The sequence below is a fragment of the Mustela nigripes genome, chromosome 1 (assembly GCF_022355385.1).
Source record: "Mustela nigripes isolate SB6536 chromosome 1, MUSNIG.SB6536, whole genome shotgun sequence".
Lineage (NCBI taxonomy): Eukaryota > Metazoa > Chordata > Mammalia > Carnivora > Mustelidae > Mustela > Mustela nigripes.
Genome location: NC_081557.1, coordinates 266,226,800 through 266,240,308, shown reverse-complemented (window position 1 = coordinate 266,240,308; position 13,509 = coordinate 266,226,800). Strand labels below are relative to the sequence as shown.

Below are 13,509 nucleotides of genomic sequence, written 5' to 3'. Positions count from 1 at the left end.
CCCGCAGACCCCGTGCCACCTGCAGGCCCCGTGCCCCCCGCAGACCCCGTGCCACCCGCTGCACGAATCATGACTGTCCTGCACTGGGCGCTCCCCCAATGCCCTCCAGTGGGGGTGGACGGCCCCCCCCCCCCCTTGCGCGCCTGTCCTGCAGCGGGAGACCGTCCAGCAGCGAGGACGCAGCCGTCACGACCACACGAGTGAGGAAAGCAACGGACACAGAGAGTGCTCACGTGTGACTCCCGGTGCCTCCATGTGTGTGCGGGTCACACACAGGCACCTCCGAATGGAATGTTGGATGTTGTCTCAGTGGTTCGGGCTGCCCAGCACCGCCGACTGGGTGGCCTAAGCAAGAACCACTTGTTCTCACGGTTCTGGAGGCTGCGGAGTCCAAGGCTGGGGGACCCCCAGAGTCAGGGTCTGGTGAGAACCTGCTTCCCGGTTCAGGGACACGTCTTCTTGCTGTGTCCCCGCGTGGTGGAGGGAACAAGGTGCTCCCTGGGGCCTCCCGTGGAAGGGCGTTCAGGCCAGTCAGTTCCAAGAGGCCTGCCTCCAGATGCCGTCACCCTGGGGAGCAGGTTTGCAGCACACAGATTAGGGGGAGGACAGAAACATTCAGTCTACAGCAGAAGTCGAAATCCAGTCATTTTTGAGGGGTCGTTCTGTTGACTAGAGGGGGCATGAGGCGGAGACAGAGCCTGGTCTTTGGATGTGCTGATTGTGTGTTTTTTAAATTTGGGTGGTGACGACTGTGTATGTTCCTCTTGTCAAAATTTACCAAAGTGGGGGCGCCTGGTGGCTCAGTGGGTTAAGCCTCTGCCTTCAGCTCAGGTCATGATTCCAGGGTTCTGGGATCGAGCCCCGCATCAGGCTCTCTGCTCAGCGGGGAGCCTGCTTCCTCCTCTCTCTCTCTGCCTGCCTCTCTGCCTACTTGTGACCTCTCTGTCAAATAAATAAATAAAATCTAAAAAAAAAAAAAATTACCAAAGTGTGTACTGATGGAATTTTTATATATTTAATTTTTCAGTAAAAAAAGAAAAATATTTGCCTATCGTAGACGTTACATTAAAATGACTGAAAGCCCTTTGTTTACTCATAGAAGGTGTAGCTGCTTGTTGTCAGCTTTATGCTGGTATAGATACAGATCTTGATCCTCATTTTCTGTATTTATAAAGTGTGTATAATAGCACCTATTTCGCAGTAGGTAACACGGACGGACAGACAGGCTTTGAAGATGACGAGATTGCATTCACATGCCTGGGGGAGAACGCCGTGTCCCCACTGCTGATGTTTTCTTGCTTTGAGCACAACATCCCTGCTCTTCCCTACCAACCTACCACTCCTGCCAAGAGGGTGAAACCGAGTGATACGTTTGGTGAGTACATTCCTCTTCATCCTTCCCTCTGGGAAACGACCCCGTCGAGCACAAAATGTTACTGAACCTTAGGGATGTTGAGTGCATTGTCCAAATTTAGACAGATAATAAGTCACAGAATTTGCACCCAGGTCTCTGACTGCAAAGATCATGCTTTTAACCACTTCGTTATACTGGCTGCCTCATAAATACTAGATCAGCATAAAAATAAACGCTGTGTATGGTGCAGCTAAGAACACAACAGGAATTCAGGGAAGGGACTTTTCTCTCCGGTCTGTGAACCGGGAGGCAGGTTCTCACCAGATGCCGAATCCGTAGTTCATGATGACTACACAAAAGACTATGGGGTCAACTCCTGTTAAATTCTGAGTAAACTCCAGGAGCCAACAAAGCGGAGTTAGCACGGACCTCTTTCCAGGCCACATGAGAAGAGCTGTCTGTTGTTGGCCAAACAGCCCGCACGGTTTAACCTCAGTGCCACCTGGCAGGGCTCCAGGACTTACCCAGTTACTTTCTTGGTTTGGTTCAGCTGCATTTGGTCTTGTACCTTTGTTGTGTCTGCCTTTCAGTTCTTCTGGGATTTATCTCATGCACCATCCTACAGGATGAGACAGGACAGGAAGCTTATTTTCAAGCACTTGACACCTGAGAATATGTAAGGGTCTGCTAACAGCATTTCTCACAGAAAGATTATTTATGTTTATTGAGGTCTAATTTAAATTCGATAAACAACATTGATCTTAAATGTTCAGTTGGATGGGTTTCAACAACTTTATAAACCCATGCAACCATTACTCCAAACAAGATATGGAAGACTTTTGTCAGCCCAGAAGCATGCTGTATGACTGTGTGTGTGTGTGTCTGTGTCTGTGTATGGCTTTCTTCACTCAACATACTACTTTTGAGATTCACGCTTTTATCAGTAGTACCTTCCTTTTTTTTTTTTTTTTTTTTTGAAGATTTTATCTATTTATTTGACAGAGAAAGACACAGTGAGAGGGAACACAGGCAGGGGGAGTGGGAGAGGGAGAAGCAGGCTTCTGGCAGATCAGGGAGCCCAATGTGGGGCTTGATCCCAGGACTCCAGGATCATGATCTGAGCTGAAGGCAGACGCTTAACCACTGAGCCACCCAGGCACCCCAGTACATTCCTTTCTTTGTCCAGAAGTAATCCACTGTATGGATGTACCACCATCTGCTCATCCAATCTCCTGTTGGTGGACATTTGGGTGATGTCTAGCTTTTGGCTTTTATGAGTAAGGCTGCTATGAACATTTTAGGAAAATTTGTGTTAGCGTATGTTTTCATTGCCCTTTGGTAACTGCTAAAGAATGGAACGCTTAGGTGCCAGGGTGGCTGTGGGTTTACCATTGTAAGGGGCTGCCGAATAATTCTCCAAAGGGTCAAGCCATTTTATATTTGTACCATCAGTGTTGTGCATCTCGAAGGAAAGTTGTGTACAAAGCCAAACTATGATGACATCTTAGCAAAGAACACCACAGTGCCCAGGGTGGGAAAGAGTCTGTGGGAATCATTTGTAAGGAGGAAAAAACAGCCAACAGAGGAGAGTGCATTGGCACTCACCAAAGAGCATTCACCAGGACGCCAGCCCGAGGGGACCACGTGGGCAGCAGACTCCACAGCCACCAATCAAGGCTGTGTTCTCCGTCCATGACATTCAGTCTACATGCCAAGCCCTCTGTCCATGATCCAAGCAATCTGGGCAACTTATTGTTTTTCCTCAAGTTGTGCCTCATTGAAATTCTTTTTGGAGTGTCCCTTTCAGTCACAAGTTCTCTCTTGTCCAGAAGCCAAGATCGTGAAGCTTAGTGTAGCGGGGCTTTCCGAATGTGTGCTGCAGGCTTCACCTCCAGCTGCGGTGCCCGAGCTGGTTCACCTGCCCCGTCCTGAGTGGCTTCCCCGGCTCCCCCACCGTGGACAGCGAGCTCTCGTTCACCTGTTCCTCTTGCTCATTTGCCCACCCCCCCCACCGCCTCAGGTTACTCTCAGCAAGATTTCAGTTTGGTTTTTATGCTATTGCGTTCAAGGGAGGGCAAAGCCTTTGAATCTGTTTTCAAATGTGTTCATTTTTAAGACAAAACATCATTCTCTCCGAGTTTTTCTTTTAGGCGATCAGGACAGAGGTCAAAAATCGTGGGGACTAGCCCCCAAGGGAATTAATCTTAACTTTCTCCAGAATCAGCCATCCCTACTCATATATTCTAGGATATTGGTAAAAATTCTTGCTAAAGGAGGTGGCCAGAAAAGTCCTTATTCTTTAGCCAAATTCTGGATGAGAGGATGAGGGCTCCACATTTGGGCACAACCAAGTTTCAACATCTATCACCCTTATTCTGTTCTTCTAACGGGCACTCGCTGTCAGTGCTCAGTGGTAAAAACACAAGCCTTCGTTTTCGTCTTCCTTCTCCCTCACAATGAAGGGTTTGTCCCCCCTCCTTTCAAAGGCAAATTCATCCACATGTGTTCTGGATCCCACTCCGTCCTGCCTCCTCAGAGAGTGTGCTCCGCTGGTTCTTACCTGCAGCCGGAATGACCGTCCTCCTAAATTCAGGCTTCTCCTTCCGCAGCCGGTGGTGGTGGCTAGAAAGTCTCCAGCCAGCCAGCCAGCCACCCTGTTCCCCAACCTCCCTTGCCTTTAGCTGAGGCCGCATGATGAGTTCTTGTCAATATAATGTGATCAGAAGGGATGTGGGTCACTTCTTGACCAAGCAACTTAAGAAGCAGGGGTGGTTTCTTCTCCCTTCTGCGCACTCGGTAAAAGGGGCGCAGCGAACGGGGAACCCAGAAACTAAAGAGGAGGGAGGGCTTCACAAGACGGCTCGAGCCTGGGTCTCTGAACCTTCAGTCGGAGGGTCCCCCCTGCCCTGAAGAGCTTCTGTGGGAAGAGCTCTATGTGTCTGACCTGTTGGATATTGCAGGACCCTATTGCCATAGTGTGGTATTGTTGATCGCCACCATGACTAGCACATTCTTTTTCTTTATTATTTTATTTTATTTTTCTTTGCAGGTGACATCTACAAGCATTCAGACCTAACCAAGCATCTCCCATCTTAGCACCGACACCAGCCCCCTAAAATCCTCCCTTTGACTCCACGCTCCTGCTCTGTTTCCTCGGTGTCTCTTTACTTCTCTCACAGACAACTGTTCTAGGAAACCTGTCAATGCAAAGTCTTCTTGCTTGCTTCCATTCGTTCCTCACTCCAATCTAGATGGCTTCTTTGCCACCCTCCATGAAAACTGCTCTAGCCGGAGTCCTTAATGACGGACAGGTTTCTAAATCCAGCAGACAATTTTTGGTTCTTATTGTAATTCTCAGGATTTTACCTAGTGGGACACTCCTGCCTTCACTGCCTACTGTCTTCTCTTGGTCCCTTGAAACCAAGCTCTTACAGGAATGACTCACAGGCTTTTTAAATGCATCATATCCAAAACCGACCTTCAACGCTGGCTCCTCCGTCTTCCTTCTCAGTAAACGGTACTTGCATCCACCCAGCGGCTCATGCCGGAAGCCCGAGGGTGATTTTTGGTAGGTACATCCTTCTTTCTCACCACTCTTAGCCAATTAATCATCATATCCTCCATACATATGATTACAAACATAAATCAAATAGTGCCATTTTCCTTTTAAAGTCCTTCAGAAATCGTTACTAGAAAAAAAGAAAAAGAAAAAAGAAAAAAAATCCTTCAGAAAATTCCCACTGCACTTAGGATAATCCCCTAATCCTCAACACAGCACACACACCCTGGCGCCATCTTGCCCCTGCAACTCTTCAGCCCGAACCCGCGCTCCCTTCCCTGTGCTCGTGGTAGTTCAGTGTTTCTCCCGAATCTTTGAAAGCAGCTGTTTCTTTCCTACCTCAGAACTTCTCTAACTGCAAGAACAAAGCTCAACTCGAACAAACTGAAGTGAAAAGGAAATATAGTCGCTCACGTAAGTGAGGCACCTAATAAGCCGCTGACTTCAGGCGTGACTTATTCCAGGAGCTCAGGTTACGACTTTAAAGCCCCATGGCTTCATTTCTCAGCTCTGCTTGTTTTTGATTCCTTCTTAACATGCACTGTCACCATGCCGGCAAGATGGCCACTGTCAAAGATGTCTAGTTGTGCTTTGAAAAATTAATCTTACTGAAAGAGAGGTCTGGATTTTTTCATCAGCTTCTGGGAGGTCATCTCTAAGCCCTTGGTAGGTCATACTTGATAAGAGAGTCTCTGTTTGCCTGGGGGCCATCGGCCAACCAGACCATAAGAAGATGAGTTAGGGCGGGGCAGGGAGTTGAGCAAAATCAGCAAGGTGACTCAACCTGGAGACTCTGAGTCAGGTGCCATCTGCTGACCTCTGGAGACTGAAATCAGCCCTGAGTTCAATCAGTCATGCTGAGGTGATGAAGCCCCAGTAAAATCTCTGGACACTGTGTGTGTGTAGTTACACACAGAGGCCAAGGGAGCTGAGCTATCCTAACTGCACGGGGAGAGGACAGCTGGGAGCTCCAGGTTTGCTCCCCTCCCAGCCAATGTGCCTTTCCCTTTGGCTGACTGTAACGTGCATTCTTTCCTTGTGATAAACGTAATCACGAGTGTAGCTGCTTTGAGTGAGTTGTTTGGGTCGTTCCAGTGAATAATCAGAAGTGAAGGTAGTTGGGGAACTACCGCATTTGGTGTCAGAATTGAGGGTGGTCTTGTGTGGACTACGCTCCCTCTCACTGTCCAGTGGGCGAACTCTCACGTTATTAAACATTCTTAGCCTAGTAGCACAGCTCAATGGTTCTGTTTCTTCGGATGTTCTAAAAGAAAAGTTCCAGGGAGCCTCTTAGCTAGCTTGCTTGAGACGAACCGCTCACCATTGCCTGGGAAGGAGGGTGCCGTGATCGGTCTCCGTCAGATAGCTAGTAGAATCTATCAAAACAACAGGAAATGAGTTCCCCATGGGAGAAAAGGTTTGGGTTACCAAAAGGAAGGATAGGGAGGCTGCGTGAACAAACACAGTAGTTAGCATGGGACTTTCACACCAGCATCTCCCTCTGGAACACCCTGATTCTTATTCACCGTCCCCCCACTTTTGAATGACTAATCTTTCTACTGACTAATCTACTCATCATCTGGGTTTCAGATTAAATGTCACTTGGACAGAGAGGCCTCCTTCTTTCATTCCTCTCCATCAGAATGTTTTATAGGTCTTAGCAGTTTGTCATTCTATATCCATTTGTGTGATTGCTAGTTTAATATCTTCATATTACCTTTACTCTGGGGTGTGTTAAGAACCACATCTCGTCTGTTCATCACCTAGTAGGTCCTCAAAAGTAGCAGAGGAAGGAGCAAAATAAGAATGAAAAAAATCTGTTAATGGATTGCCCACATCTCAGATCTTATGCTAACCCTTCACACACTCATTTTTAGTAAGATGTCAGTAGATGGCTATCTGGTTAAACTTTGGACTCAGTTGTTGGAACCAATAAAAGAAACTTGCCTCAATTTTGCAATTAGGAATTCAAGAACCGCATAACCTTTAGAAGTAAAAATTGTTAGGCACATCAGCCTCACCCTCATTTACTAAAGCAAAACATGTAACGTTTGTATGGAAATGCGTCTCTCGATAAACTGATACAACCTTCTGTCCCGTCTTGCAGTGTTTGCATCTGATTTTAGCCACAAAATAACCCATTGAGATAAGTAATGCAGGCAGGTGTTTCTTTGATCTTACAGATGAAAAAAAAAAAAAAAAAAAAAAAAAAAGCCCGAGAACCAGAAAGGTAAGATAAATTACTCATGGTCACATGGAAAACTTAGTGGTCAAAACAAGATGATTACTCAGCAATCCTGAAGCCTAGTTCTATGCTCTGTCTACCAACCCAATGTTGTTCATCCTCTGCCTCACTGACGATACACCCTGCTGTCCCCTACAGTTGTAGAATGTGTCGAAAGTCACAGTAATCAATGTAGTGAATTTGAATATGAGTAAACTTTTGATTTTTGCCTATTTTGTGGACATTTCTGATCATTGGGGCTGTAAGCATTCTTCATAACACTCCCTTTTAGTTAGGAACTCTAGCCTCTTTCTCAAGCCAGTGGTTCTAGTGATGTTCTCATCCCCAACCCAGAGGTAATTTGGCCAACGAGAGCCTAATATTCTCTAGGCTCGAGTTTCGGTAAAGGGATGACGCATGGCCCATAACAGGTTTTAAGATTCAATGACCTCTTTGGGATAGGAAAACTCATTCTCAATAGGCTTGAACCTGAGCCAATAGAAAGCTGGAGCTTCTGCACTCATTTCCTTCAAGTGGAAAGCAGAGCTGAGAGCTAAAGAAAAACCATATCCTAATAATACCTTCTGAACCGCAACTCTAGAGCCCACATGACCCCTGGATTTTTAGCTACATCACCTAATAGATTCCTTCTCTTGAATAAATCAGTTTGAGTAGGATTCTGTCTTTACCATTCAGAAAGTTCTTAACTAAAATATCTTATAATGATGGGGAGACCCAGGGTCCCCACAGCAGGGCAGCCTGCCGACCCAGTATGGGATTGCATTGCCGCGGGGTGGGAGCTGTACCCATTGCCAAGAAGCTTGCAGAGGCCAAGTTTAAGGAGCGAGGAACTCTCCTGGCTGAAGCCCAGCTGGCCCAGATGTCCACACAGTTGGGCATGTTCAAGACCAACCTGGAGGCATTTGCCAGTAAGCACAAACAGGAGATCCGAAAGGAACCTGAGTTCCCGATGTAATTCCCGGACACATGTGTCACCCTTGCGTGGGTCGGCTCCCCTCTGGAAGAGGATTTTGGTCTGCGGTGGGGGCTGAGGGAGCTTTCTGTTGCGACCTGGGGATCCAGAAGATGGACGTGTATGTGGCCCCGATGCCCGGGAAGGGAGGTCTGTTCACTCTGGAGGGACTACGGCAAGACGTGTCCAAGGGAAGGGGCCGATTCGCCCAGGGTGTCAGCCATGACCGTTTGATCAGGGCCATGAAGAAACAAGAGGCACTTGGCACTGGCGCAGGTGCCCCCGCCTTCAGTCGGCGCCAGCTGAGCTCAGTGCGGACCGTCCCATGGAGCTGCAGCTAGCAGGGAGGGAGGGCTACGTGACTGTCGGGGATATCAAAGCCCGTCTCAGGCGGGAGGTCACGCGCTGGGACACCTGCCGAAGGAAGGGCCGGGCCCGCTGGCCCCTCGGGCCCCGCAGGAGGCTCGCCATGGGCTGCCAGCTCTCTTGGCGGACCCCTTCTCCCAGGCCATTACTGCTGAGGCCAGAGAAGCCCTGCCCTGACCCTGGGGGTGTAGAAGGGGGCATGGTAGCGGGCAGGGAGAAGACAGACTAGCTGTCTGTGAATAAGCCCTAACAGCTTTGTTTTTTGCTTTTTTAAAGAAAAATAAACAACATATCCTACAATAAAGAATTCTCATTCAATTGTCTTCCCATACAGTCTTGACGGGGAGCGGAAGAAAGTGCGGTTACAGCTATTTCCTGCAGAATGGCATTGTCTGAAACAATAGATCTGGCTCCCAAACCCTCAAACAACGCCCCCCCCCCGAGAAAACAAGCAAGAAGTCACTTTACTAGAATTTAGTTGCATGTTCACTGTCTCCAAAGAGTTTTATTTGGTGCCATTCTTCTTTGGGTTAGTGATGAGAGGACACCCCCTCTCACCCCCTGGTCAGACTTTGTCCCTCTTACACTGCCAGCTGGTAGGCCTTCCAGAAATCTCCCTAGTGAGGTTTGATGCTCTAGATGGCCTTAACACAGCTGAAATGCCCTTTAGCTATCTATGTCTACACCTTCCGCCTTTCTGTCAAATGTCACTGCGAATCTGTTCCAAGAAGAACTTGCTGCAAGTCTTTTCAATCTTAGGATAGACTCTCCAGGTACCATCTATTTGCAAAGAAATACAGAAGTGGAGCCTAATTAATGACTTGCTTTTCTGATTGCCAGCTTCACAGACCCAAGAACAAGGGGAAAGACTATAGGAATTCTTTTAAGGTCAGAAGAGTCTAGTATACAGAACCATTTAGCTGGCAATAATAGTTTCAGCACAAGGTGTTTTTAGATTTTCTTTTAAAAAATTCAGTGTTTGGTATCTCCCAGGACAAGATGAATTTAGCTATGCCTTGGTTGGTGACTCTAGAAACGACTTTTTATTTGCCAAAGTGATGAATGTTTCAAACTTGAAAGGAGCTAACATTGCCTAGTTGTAGGTCATATTGCCAATAGATGATAGGAACATGGCGAATGGTAAGGATTTGGTAAAACTTTTTCATAATGAGCATTTTTAGGACTTTTATTTTTTATTTTTTTCTATTTTTAGGACTTTGAATAACACATTGTGAGATTGGTCTATTTCTCAAAAGATCATATCTTTTAAAGGGAGTAGGGGCTGAAGAACGGATACAAGCCAATCCCTTTGATGCGTGCATAATACAGGATACTAATACCTAAACCATATATGACCAAACATGTGGAGCCATCTCATTTTCTAAGCTCAACAAAAATAAAAGGGAGGATTGCCCGTGTTAGTTATTTTTTTCCACAATGATTCTTAGAATATACATGAAAATAGGAATCCTAAAAGAGTAGTCAGTATGGTGTACTGCAGAAAATACTCTGGGCTCTGAATTAGGGGAGCTAAACTTTGGCCCAGGCAGCCCTCAGCAAGCCCATTGTCTTGGGTCTCCCTCATATACAGAATGGAGGATTGCACAACTGCCAAGAAAGCGTCCAGCTGTAAACTTGGGTACTAAAACAGAGAACCTGTGGATTGTAATTCTTGTCAGTTTCAGTTCTGATCTAAATACAAAATGAGGATCTTCAGAGAACTTTGAAGATGATCACGGTAGCTGAAAGGAATTGAGCTGGAAGAAAAGGAGAGCCTTAATGTCCATACTCTCCACTCACTTACTCACTCACTCACAAATACTTGTGAGCACTTAATAAACACTGAGCACTATTAGAGGTGCTAAAGGTAGAGCAATAAATACACCAACGTCCTAGTCATCATAGAGCTAACTTTCTGGAGGTGAAGATGCATCATAATCTAATGAATATGTACAAAGGAAGCGTGTCAGAAGGTGACAAGTGGGGGTGCCTTGGTGGCTCAGTGGGTTAAGCCGCTGCCTTCGGCTCAGGTCATGATCTCAGGGTCCTGGGATCGAGCCCCACATCAGGCTCTCTGCTCCACAGGGAGCCTGCTTCCCTTTCTCTCTCTCTGCCTGCCTCTCTGCCTACTCGTGATCTCTCGCTGTCAAATAAATAAATAAAATCTTTAAAAAAAAAAAAAAGAAGAAGGTGAGAAGTGCTACGTAGGAAAGCAGAGCAGAGAGGGAGCGCTCGCGATGGCCCTTGTTTATAAGGTGGCCATTTGAAGAGAGACTGAAGGGAGGTGAGACAGTAAGTCAGGCTATTTCCTACCTAGGAATAGCAAGTGCGTGGGAGTGTTTGACGTTTTAGGAGCAGCAAGGAATCCTGTGTTGCTAGACCACCATGAGCAAAGTGAAGAGTGGTAGAAAATGAGGTCCAAGGAAAGGAAAAATAACAAAAGAAGCTGAAATGTTCTGTTTACTTGAGTATAAATCCCTGTATCCCCTTATCTGTGGCTCCTTTGCTATTGTCGTTGGGTAGGGAGAAATCGGCTGGTTCAGTCTAATGGTAACATCTGCTCAGATTTGAGTGGGATCAGAACCCAAGACTCACCATCACTACCGGCCAGACATGGACGTCGTTCCTTGAGAGTAGAGCTGCGTTTCTTTCATTTTCATGAAAGTTTTTAAACTTTCAAGCAAAGTTTAACTTCCTTTATCTCAGGGACTTCTGTCCTTCCTTTGCTGTAGGGGGAAGCCCTGTTGTATGCCTGCTGAACTGACTCAGGTGTGGTGGGTGTGGGGGAACAGGTACCCGGCGCCCATTCCAACCTCCCTCACATGTGTCTTCTGATACCAGAGACTGGAAATCTAAGAGCTACCTGTTCTGGACTCCTCTGGAGCAAGATTTGGGATGTGACATCATCTCCCCCGATGAGTGCCCTTGCAGCCCTCAGAGAGGTCACAGTGAGGCTTTGCACTTCTTTCCCCATCTCTGCGATCCAGCAGGCTTTTCTGAGGTACATCCCAGCGTCTGGCCACCAGAGTCACCAGTGTCACCAGGGCCCAAAGGCAGTTACAAAGGCGGCCGCAGCAAAGGCTTTCAGAACTGTGTTAGGACTTTCGTTGGCCCTGGGTACTCCTGCCTCAATGTGATCCTTCCTTGTTAAGAAAATAATAAATCTGTATCCCAGGATTGTACTGTGGGCAAATAGGAGTATATTATTATATGAAAACACTTAATTCAGCCTAAATGTTCTTTATTTTTTCTGGTTTTAGAAGAATTTTAAGTATTTTTATGGGCTCTTAAAAGTCTCACAGGCCCTAGACACTGACTACTGGGTCTAATGGGTAAATACGCCCTGATGGCATTTGGTCCCCTAGACTGCAGCTGAAGTGGTGTGTTTGTGGGGCCCCGATTTCTTCTTTCTTTCTTGAAGATTTTATTTATTTATTTGACAGAGATCACAAGTAGACAGAGAGGCAGGCAGAGAGAGAGGGGGAAGCAGTCTCCCTGCTGAGCAGAGAGCCCCATGCGGGGCTCGATCCCAGGGCCCCGGGACCATGACCTGAGCTGAAGGCAGAGGCTTTAACCCACTGAGCCACCAGGCGCCCCAGGAATCCATTCTTCATCTCTTTCCTCCTTCCCTGGCCTGCAGCACGCTCGCCTCTGAAATCATGGCTCTCCGGCTTCCTCCAGAACGAAGGGCTTGCCTTGTCCACCCCCCGGATTGGTGCGTGACGCGCAGCGCCCTTCCCTCCTCTCCCCGGGGTTCCTCACCCTCCCGCCGCCCGCCTCGCTCTCGTCTGGTCACACGAAGCCCACGCCCTTGTCAGCGCGGGGACTTCAGATCTGTTCGCACTCCGCAGACGCGGCTGACTCATGCCCCTTCACCTGTCCCCAGGTCCTGGCCATCTCCTTCAGTGACCTCAAAATCCATGTCAACCTTTCGGATTCCTTGAAACCAGGCGCGTTTCCTGCGCTCCGAAGCTCCCTCGCTGGCCCACGGGCGTCGGCAGAACCGCACTCAGGGCTCACGGAGCAGGTCTGCTTCTCAGGTTCTTGTCCACTCGCAGGAGAGCCTGACCCCCCCCCCCGCCCCTGCCCATCCCAGGACGTCTGTCTGCGGCTTCCCTGGCAGCTGCCCCGCGTCACACGATCTATCCTACTTCGTCCACCGACTCCGTCTGCCTTCCCTGCTCCCGTCTTGCTGGAAAGACCGGCCCCTTGCGAGCCCCCGTGTCCCAGACGTGACCTCCCGAGACCCCCCGGAAACGGACGTGAAGTCGCGGGACGCGGGACCGGACTCTCGGCAGATGATCACTCATCGGGCTTCTCGTCCTCTCACGGCTCCTGGTCCTAGTCCACCCTCTCGTTCTTTCCCGTCTTGTGTTTCCGAGTGACACTGCGTTGGGAGGAAACTGGTTCTGCGGACGTGGCTCCTGTCCCGCCCCGCGCCCCGGAGCGCAGCGGCCCCGCGGCTCGTGCTTCTCCCTCGCCCGCCCGCGCGGAGACCCGGCCGTCCCGGTCGCTTCTCCCCGCATCAGCCGCCGCTTCCGTCCCTCGGCTTCTCTGCCCAGCAGCCTCACGACGCCACCCGCACAGCTGTGCCCCCACTAGAGCGACCTCACTATTCTCAGGTGGGTCCCCCAGACACAGACCCCGAAAGGAGGACGCCAGCCCTGGGGCCACCAGAAGGTAAACGCGGACGCGACACCGAGGCAGGGAGGCGGGCAGTGGGGAGCGCAGCGGCGGGGTAGGACTGTGGGCCCCGGGGGCTCCGCGTCCCTGGAGGTCTCCGAGAGGCGGTGTAAACTGCTGCCTCCCGCTCTCCGCAGTCGGGGGCTCTCCCGGGGGCCTTAACCCACAGGCGCCCATTCATCCGGCCCTAGTATGGGCCAAGGCAAACCCCGACCGCCGGATAAGGGCCGGATGCAGACGGGCATGCGTAGTAGCCGCAGCACGTGTGCGATGCTCGGCGTCGCGGAGGCAGTAGCCGCAGCACGTGTGCGATGCTCGGCGTCGCGGAGGCAGTAGCCGCAGCACGTGTG

The 13,509-nt window shown here is 49.1% G+C and overlaps 1 long non-coding RNA gene and 1 pseudogene across 2 annotated transcripts in view; one reads left to right on the top strand and one right to left on the bottom strand.

Moving 5' to 3' along the window:
- The window catches only part of LOC132016110 (uncharacterized), a 10,644-nt gene extending 3,943 nt beyond the window's left edge, over nucleotides 1-6,701 (bottom strand). The window contains exons 1-4 of one of the 2 annotated variants that reach the window (XR_009403886.1): nucleotides 6,631-6,701; nucleotides 4,833-5,043; nucleotides 1,879-1,973; nucleotides 134-567 (exon numbers count right to left, since the gene is read on the bottom strand). This is a non-coding gene — a long non-coding RNA (uncharacterized LOC132016110). Of the gene's footprint in view, nucleotides 1-133; nucleotides 568-1,878; nucleotides 1,974-4,832; nucleotides 5,044-6,630 lie in introns of those variants that run through there. The other variant, XR_009403887.1, reaches the window with a different exon arrangement.
- Nucleotides 6,702-7,909: 1,208 nt separating this feature from the next.
- LOC132003234 (vacuolar-sorting protein SNF8-like) lies at nucleotides 7,910-8,653 on the top strand (annotated as a pseudogene).
- Nucleotides 8,654-13,509: the final 4,856 nt, after the last annotated feature.